Raw genomic sequence first — 9,601 nt, 5'->3', positions numbered from 1 at the left:
TGGAACAAAATCATGACATTTTTATGAAAAAAATGAGAATGAGATTAGAGTCCAGGGATTTTGGTAATTCCTAGATCCTGTTGTTGACGTAAGGGGATATTCGTATTGCGCCACTCCAACATACACACACGCCTCGCATCATTAGAAAACTGATAACTTTGGAACAAAATCATGACATTTTTATGTGAACATGAGATTAGAGTCCAGGGATTTCCTCTTGATGATGGGTAGGGTATTCGTATTGCGCCACTCCCACACACACTCCTCGCATCATTTAGAAAACTGATAACTTTGAAACAAAATCATGACATTTTTATGAAAAAAAATGAGATTAGAGCTCAGGGATTTTGGTAATTCCTAGATCCTGTTGTTGACGTAAGGGGATATTCGTATTGCGCCACTCCCACACATACACACGCCTCGCATCATTTAGAAAACTGATAAGGTTGGAGCAAAATCGCGACATTTTTTATGCGAACATGAGATTAGAGTCCAGGGATTGTGCCACTCATACATATACACGCCTCGCATAACTTAGAAAACTGATAGCACTGAAACAAAATCATGACATTTTTATGAGATTAGAACTCAGGGATTTTGATAACTCCTATTGTTGACGTGAGGGGATATTCGTACTGCGCCACTCCCCGTCACTCCCACACATACACACGCCTCGCATCATTTAGAAAACTGATAACGTTGAAGCAAAATCATGACATTTTTGTCATGAGATTAGAGTCTAGGGATTGTGCCACTCATACATATACACGCCTCGCATAACTTAGAAAACTGATAGCACTGAAAGAAAATCATGACATTCTTATAAAAAAAAGGAGATTAGAGCTCAGGGATTCTGATAATGCCTGTTGCTGACGGGTAGGATATTCGTACTGCGCCACTCCCACATACACACACCTCGCATCGTTTACAAAACTGATAACGTTGGAACAAAATCATGACATTTTTATGTGAACATGAGATTAGAGTCTAGGGATTCTGATAGTTCCTGTTGTTGACGTTACGAAATATTCGTATATAGCCCCCCCCCCCACGCCTCGCATCATTTAGAAAACTGATAACGTTGAGACAAAATCATGACATTTTTATGAGATTAGAACTCAGGGATTTTGATAATTCCTGTTGTTGACGGGTAGGATATTCGTACTGCGCCACTCCTACATACACACACGCCTTGCATCATTCAGAAAAAATAACGTTGGAACACTTTCATGTGAGATGAGATTAATTCCAGATAACTCCTGTTGTTGACGTGACCGGTGGGATATTCGTACTGCGCCACTCCCACATACACATACACACGCCTTCGCGTGACAGGCCTCCACTTATCTAGCGAAATCCCACCGGGGCTGGTGGGAGATCGCAGGCCGGCCGTCAGGACCATTACCGCGATCTCAGATATTCCGTACAGAGTCCCCGCGGAGAGCAGATCTGCTGACCTCTGCCCACAGGTCCGCAGCTTGTTGTGTGAAATATCGGCGGAGGATATAACAGTGAACGCTGCAAAATGGCTCTGTGCGCTCCCGTTCGGTCGGACGTGCTCAGCATACGTGTACCAAGCATGAATCAGATTTAGTCATCAAGTATGACTTAAAATGATCCAAGAATGTTCAATGATGAGTTGCTTCGACTTTCGTCCTAAAGTCGGTAGAAGGATAATTTTGGGCTGGAGAGATTCAAAGATATTTACTATAATTCCACAATTTCCTATCGTTCATGGTAATTAAACACGTCAACTACATAACGAGTAGAATTTGTTTAAATGATTCAAGTATGTTCAATAATGAGTAGCTTCGATTATTCGTCATTGTTGCATAAAAGTTGATACAAAGATACTTTTAGGAAGGATTACAATGCATTTACTATATTTTTGCAATTTCCTATCGCTCATGTCAACACGTCAACTAGGTAATGAGGAGAATGTGTTTATATGTGCCTCTATTTACTACAGAACTCTAAATTGCCATATTCGACCATCATTGCTGTTTGCGTAGAAATTGAGTTGGGATCAAGGGTTCATTTGAGAATAACTGTTTGGTCAAAATGATTGACTGAAAAGAATATATATAATAAAAAGAGTAGATGGGTAGTAGATAGCTAAATTGGCTGAGTGCATGTGTACAGCTACGTCTGTATAAACAGAGGCAATCCCTCATTAATGTATGATGTATGTATCTTGTGATATCACGATAAGCCTTATTTTTATTGCCGTTCAAATCATCAGTGCATCATCTGTACCAAGATATAATCTTTCTATGATTACACAGCAAGTGAAACAGTGTGTGGGGGCCTAATTCATAATAGCTAAATTAATTGGCTGGTACACTACGTCTGTATGTCGAAGAAATATCTCTCGTAATTTATGTATCTTGTGATATAACGATATGTCCTAGTTGTATTGCCGTTCAAATCATCATCCGTTCCAAAATAAGCTTGCTATGATTATACAGAAAGTTAACAGCCTAGCGGGGGCCTAATTTATAATAAATAAATGAATTGGTACACTACGTCTAGTGTATGTCGAAGGAATATCTCCCGTAATGTATGTATCTTATGATATCACGATGTGTCCTATTTGTATTGCCGTTCAAATCATCATCCGTTCCAAGATGAGCTTGCCATGATTATACAGAAAGTTAAACAGCCCGGACGGGGGCCAGCGTTGTAATGTTCTCCAGCTCATTAAACACTCCAACTATCTGCGGATAACGTTATCAAAAGGTTGTTGGCATTCTCGGTAGGGTAATTATGGACACAACGGGACTGCATGGGCAATAAAACATACCACTCCCATGCTGGTTCAAAGGCTCAGGACGCGAATCCAGTGTACAAAGCTGAAAAGCTGCATTTGAGACAACCGAACGTTCCTTTGGGGAGAGCCGCAACGCTTTCTAAGACAGAGAACAAGGACACGCCTGCCTTCCAAATGTGAAATGATGACGAAAGAAATGCTAAGAAATGACAGAGAATCTCAGTATCAAACAGATTCGCTCTTCCGGTATATATTTTTGCTGACCGAAAGCGGTTGCTTGATTCGTATCATAGTCTGGTTCTAACTATTTATTGGTGGTACCAAAAAATAATGGTACTCCTTACACGGCTTGTGTTGGGGCTAGTTCAAACGCTTTAAGTATGAAACGACGAAAGCTGACGAAAATATGCTGACAGTATGAAATGACAGTAAATGTGAATATCAGACAGATTTCCTCATCCGGAATATTTCCTCATCCGGAATATATTTTTGCCTGGCCGCCCAGATTGCAATGGACGCCAGTTCTCTATTTTGTCCCTTCATATGGTTATAAGCTGAAAGGTTGCATTTGAGACAACCGAAAGTCCTTTGGGGGAAACCGCAACGCTTTCAAAGATAGAGAGCGAGGAGACGTCTCGCGTAGGCGTGATCAAGGAGCTTCTAGGCGTGATGAGGCAAGAGTAATGGATGGCTTTATGGCCCGGAGCGACTAAATGGGAAAACCAAAAAACAGTTACTCAAGCAACTGGATATGATTTTGAAAACGTCAGACGTTTCAGCTAGTATCCACTAGCTTTCGTCAGTGACTGAGAGACCAGAGGGGAAATGCAGGTTTATAAGCACAAACTATTGATTGATATGCAAAAATTTGTCTTCATTTTCAACTTTCAACTTCAACTTTATTTGTTCAACCAGGTATAACACTCAGGCCACTCTGGCCTGTTTTTCAGGAAATCCTGCATATCAATCAATAGTTTGTGCTTATAAACCTGCATTTCCCCTCTGGTCTCTCAGTCACTGACGAAAGCTAGTGGATACTAGCTGAAACGTCTGACGTTTTCAAAATCATATCCAGTTGCTTGAGTAACTGTTTTTTGGCGTATCGTATTACCTGGATGTCTAACCTTCATCGACGTAAATGGGAAAACCATATGAAAGTGCAAAATACAGAACCGGCGTCCAATGCAATATAGGCAGCAAAGCAAAAATATTCCGGATGAAAAAAATCTGTCTGATATTCACATTTACTGTCATTTATTAACACATTTTAATCAATCATGTCACATGTGCGTACTTGAGTTGTTTGAAACAGCCTTAGAACGAGCTATGTGACGTGTCCCATTATTTTGATATTGACATTTATTTGCCAGTTCTTAGCCCATTTTCGCATCATTTCATACTTGAAGCGTTTGAAATAGCCCCCAAACAAGCTACACGAGAGGTCCAATTATTTTTGATACCACCAATAAATAGTTAGAACCACCCTACAATACAAAACAAGCAACAGTTTTCGGTCAGTGACTTCGCATTTACCTCACAGATAGCAGTATTTTATGATATAGGGTGATTCAGCTTACTACATTAAAACGAAATGAGATGAAAAATGACCATAAAATAAATTGACACTGCCCTGAAATCATTCTGTGTGGCCTTAATGCCAACTATTATCACATTATTCAACAATAGGCCTAAATCAGGGAGAAATCGCCAGAGGCTAGTTTGTCGAATTCATTGATTTTCTACGGAGCAAGGAGGTCCTATAACCTCCTAGTACAGGGAAACTCCCAACCTCTGGGGATACCTGTATAAATGCATTTCCATTCTGCGCACATACCCAACCTTGAAAATGTCGAAATGCTCACGCTGTTTGTGGCATTTTATTGCACAAAATTTGTATATAAAATGGGAGGATATATAGTATAAGACCATTGTTGAGAAAATCTGCTTTGCAATTTTTATTTGCCTGGATTTGCGTGCGTTTCGACTAAAGCTTCAGAATATTTGAACAATATTACTAAAATTACTAGCACTTCTTCTTTTATTGCACAGAATCAGTAGAATTTGAGTGTTAGACCATTGTTAAGAAAATCTGTATTGCCATTTTCGCCTGGATTTGCGTGCGTTTCGATTAAAGCTTTAGGATATTTCAACAACATTAATAAAATACTAATAATGGTAATTTTTCTTATTTTTTTTAAAATGTTGTTGAGGGAGATTTCAACGTAAATCTACAAGGATATAGTGTTTGTAATCTGACGTCGTATATGGTCATATTCTTTGTAAACTATCAAGGCATTTTTTAGACACTATTTTCAGTCTGCTATTTGCTAATATTATCTTATTATCGTGTCGAGTCACTACTTCAGTCTGCTACATATATATTATTACACTCTCTCGCACCACGCCCTTTCTCTGGGGGACCTTTTTTATTTGAACATTTGAACAAAATGATACATAGTAGTGGTGACGAACTCAGACGAAATAGGTTATATCAACGCCACAACTGGACATAAAGTAATAATAACAACAACACAAGACAAAAATATAAAATAGATAAGGTCCGAAGAACAGGAATTAAGCAATCAAGGTGATGTTATCTGAACATCAGAGTTATATTCACGGATTTATATCAGTATAAATCAGTAGAGAAACCGCTGTGTGTGGAATGGAAATATTACATTCATACAAGTGTCCCTAGAGATAGGAAGTTACTCAGGTTCAAAGCTTTCAGATCCTCCTTGGTGCAAGTATTGCACAAAATCAGTAGAATGTGAGAATATCTAGCATTAGACTATCTGTATTGCCACGTTTACCTGAGTTTGCGTGCGTTTCGATTAAATCTTCAGGATAATTAAACAAAATACTAGTACTAGTAATTCTTCTTCCTCTCGAGTCACCAAAAGAGTCATTCACTGTACTGTTGACACACGCATTGTTTTGAGGCGAAAATTGAAATTAATAATAAAAAAAACACAGCAATCTCAGTGAAATACTGGTAATGGCAATTCTTCTTCTTCTCGAGTTGTCAATTCAGTATACTCTCTCGCACCAGAGATAACACGCCCTTCCTCTGGGGGTTTAGAACTTCCCTATCCTCCCCGGTACAAGGTGGATGGTGATGATTCACTGTTCTGTTGACACATGACTTGTTTTGAGGTGAAAATTTAAATAGATGAATAAAAACACAGCAATCTCAGTGAAATACTGGTAATGGCAATTATTCTTCTTCAGTATACTCTCCCGCACTACAGCTCCGTAAACGCCCTTTCTCTAGGGGTTTAGAGCGTCCCGATCCTCCCTGGTACAAGGTGGATGGTGATGATTCACTGTCCCGTTTTTGACACACGGGAAATGTTACGGCTGTTCTTTATTCTCCCTGAGTGCACAATTAGAGCGCCCAGATACAGCAGAGGTTCGCTCATCAATCACATCACCAAATGTTATTCCGGCGGCACGTTCAATAAATTCTTCACCCGCGCTACGCTACTCGTTTGAAGGGGGGCTTTAGGCAGGAACGTGCTATTATGGAAGTATCATTGATGGGTATTAAGATTGTTCTGGTCAGTATGAGCACATTGGCTTGGCCCAAATTGCTGTTATTATCTTTCTTTATTCTTTTTTTTTTCAGGCATCCATGGTCCAAATGAAGTAAACCATATTATATTATATTATATTAAACAAAATAACAGCAATTTAAATACACAATAAGTAACAATAAATATTGTTCTGGTCAGTGTGGGCACATTGGCTTGGCCCAAATTGCTGTTATTATCTTTCTTTATTCCTTATTTCAGGCATCCATGGCCTATATAAAATAAACCATACGAACAGAATAACAGCAATTAAAATACACAATAAGAATGGGTATAAATATTGTTCTGGTAAGTGTGGGCACATTGGCTTGGCCCAAATTGCTGTTATTATCTTTCTTTATTCCTTATTTCAGGCATCCATGGCCCATATAAAATAAACCATGCAAACAGAATAACAGCAATTAAAATACACTATAAGAATGGGAGGATTTAGGCTGGGACGTGCTATTATGGAAGTATCATTGATGGCTATTAAGATTGTTCTGGTCAGTATGGGCACATTGGATTGGCCCAAATTGCTGTTATTATCTTTCTTTATCGTTTAGTTGGCCCATACAAAATAAACCATGCAAACAGAATAACAGCAATTAAAATACACAATAAGAATGGAGAATTTAGGCAGGAACGTGCTATTATGGAAGTATCATTGATGGGTATTAAGATTGTTCTGGTCAGTGTTGGCACATTGGCTTGGCCCAAATTGCTGTTATTATCGTTCTTTATTCCTTATTTCAGGCATCCATGGCTCAAATAAAGTAAACCATATAAACAGAATAACAGCAATTTAAATACACAATAAGAATGGGTATAAATATTGTTCTTGTCAGTGTGGGCACATTGGCTTGGCCCAAATTGCTGTTATTAATATTATCTTTCTTTATTCTTTTTTTCAGGCATCCATGGCCCATATAAAATAAACCATACAAACAGAATAACAGCAGTTTAAATACACAATAAGAATGGGTATAGATATTGTTCTGATCAGTGTGGGCACACTTGTTGGCTTCGCCTAAATTCCTGATAATATCGTTCTTTATTTTTCATTTCAGGCATCCATGGCCCATATAAAATAAACCATACAAACAGAATAACAGCAATTAAAATACACTATAAGAATGGGAGGATTTAGGCAGGAACGTGCTATTATGGAAGTATCATTGATGGCTATTAAGATTGTTCTGGTCAGCGTTGGCACATTGGCTTGGCCCAAATTGCTGCTATTATCTTTCTTTATTCTCTATTTCAAGCATCCATGGCCCATATAAAATAAACCATGCAAACAGAATAACAGCAATTGAAATACACAATAAGAATGGGTATAGATATTGTTCTTGTCAGTGTGGGCACACTTGTTGGCTTGGCCCAAATTCCTGATAATATCGTTCTTTATTTTTCATTCCAGGCATCCATGGCCCATATAAAATAAACCATACAAACAGAATAACAGAAATTAAAATACACAATAAGAATGGGTATTAAGATTGTTCTGATCAGTGTGGTCACATTGGCTTGGCCCAAATTGCTGTTATTATCTTTCTTCATACTTTATTTCAGGCATCCATGGCCTATATAAAATAAACCATACAAACAGATAACAGCAATTAAAATACACAATAAGAATGGAGGATTTAGGCAGGAACGTGCTATTATGGAAGTATCATTGATGGCTATAAAGATTGTTGTGGTCAGCGTTGGCACACTTGTTGGCTTGGCCCAAATTTCTGTTAATATCTTTCTTTATTTCAGGCATCCATGGCCCAAATAAAGTAAACCATATAAACAGAATAACAGCAATTAAAATACACAATAAGAAAGGGAGGATTTAGGCAGGAACGTGCTATTATGGAAGTATCATTGATGGCTATTAAGATTGTTCTGGTCAGCGTTGGCACATTGGCTTGGCCCAAATTGCTGTTATTATCTTTCTTCATCCTTTATTTCAGGCATGCATGGCCCAAATAAAAAACCCTATACAAACAGATAACAGCAATTAAAATACACAATAAGAATGAAGGATTTAGGCAGGAACGTGCTATTATGGAAGTATCATTGATAGCTGTTAAGATTGTTCTGGTCAGTATGGTCACATTGGCTTGGCCCAAATTGCTGCCATCATCTTTCTTTATTCTCTATTTCAGGCATCCGTGGCCCAAATAAATATACAATATACATACAAATAGAAACAAAACCCACTAATTATGCAGAATGTGGGACTATTCATTATCCACTGCCTTCAAAGAAGAAGTCGAACCCCATAATAGCTAGCGTAGTAGTAGAAGTAGACGTTTTTTCCAGACAGTTGTTACCTGTCTCCTGTTACTGTATTGCAATGTGTATTATTCTTGATTGTAAAAGCAATTAGCCTTCGGGCATGATTTTGCGAATAAAGTTTCTTTACAAATAGAAATGCATACACATACACACTAAGAATACGGACGGGCCCAGATATTGCGGGTAAGCCTGGTGCCTGTTGCAGTTCACATTCGTTTATATTTGAATTTCGTCTGCAAGCCAGTTCTGTTATCATGAATTATTGTATAATAATCGTATTTATCACAAAATCCATGCACAACACACAGTCGGGTAAGTCTGGTAGCTGTTGCAATTTATTTTCGGTTTACGTTTGAATTTTGCCTGCAAACAAGATCTGTTATGAAAGAACATCGTATTATATATTGGTGCGGGTTACACTACGACCCCAAAATGCTGCTATTATCTGATAATAACTTTGTACCATATTTATCACAAAATTCATGAAAACAAAGAAATCGGGTACGTCTGGTAGCTGTTGCTTATGTTTGAATTTCGTCTGCAAACTTAGCAAACCAAATCTTATCATCATCAAATCAACATTTTGATTAGTTGGTGAGAACAGTGGCTTATATTACAATCCCCAAATCCTAGGTATATACTAAGTATTTATCACAAAATCTATGCACAGCACACAATCAAGTAAGTCTGGTAGCTGTTGCAATTCGTATTCCAGTTATGTTTTAAGTTTGTCTGCAAACCAGATCTGGAGTCCTTTTAAGTGCGTAGGGAGGTACAAATGTAGTCCCATGGCCTTTTGGTTGCGGCAGTGTTAATCCGCGGTGTCTAGGTCACGGTATTGGAAAGCGCAGGCCATCCATCTAGTTCTACAGTCTGGGGGGCGAGCAGGAAAATTGGCCAGGTAGGTTAAGTAAATAATCATGTCCATAAAAATGGAGTTATGCTAAGTGTACAGGGCCCGGTTCTG

The sequence above is a fragment of the Branchiostoma belcheri genome, unplaced genomic scaffold, assembly GCF_001625305.1.
Source record: "Branchiostoma belcheri isolate BF01 breed outbred unplaced genomic scaffold, Haploidv18h27 scaffold141, whole genome shotgun sequence".
NCBI lineage: Eukaryota > Metazoa > Chordata > Leptocardii > Amphioxiformes > Branchiostomatidae > Branchiostoma > Branchiostoma belcheri.
This window is presented reverse-complemented; position numbering follows the sequence as displayed.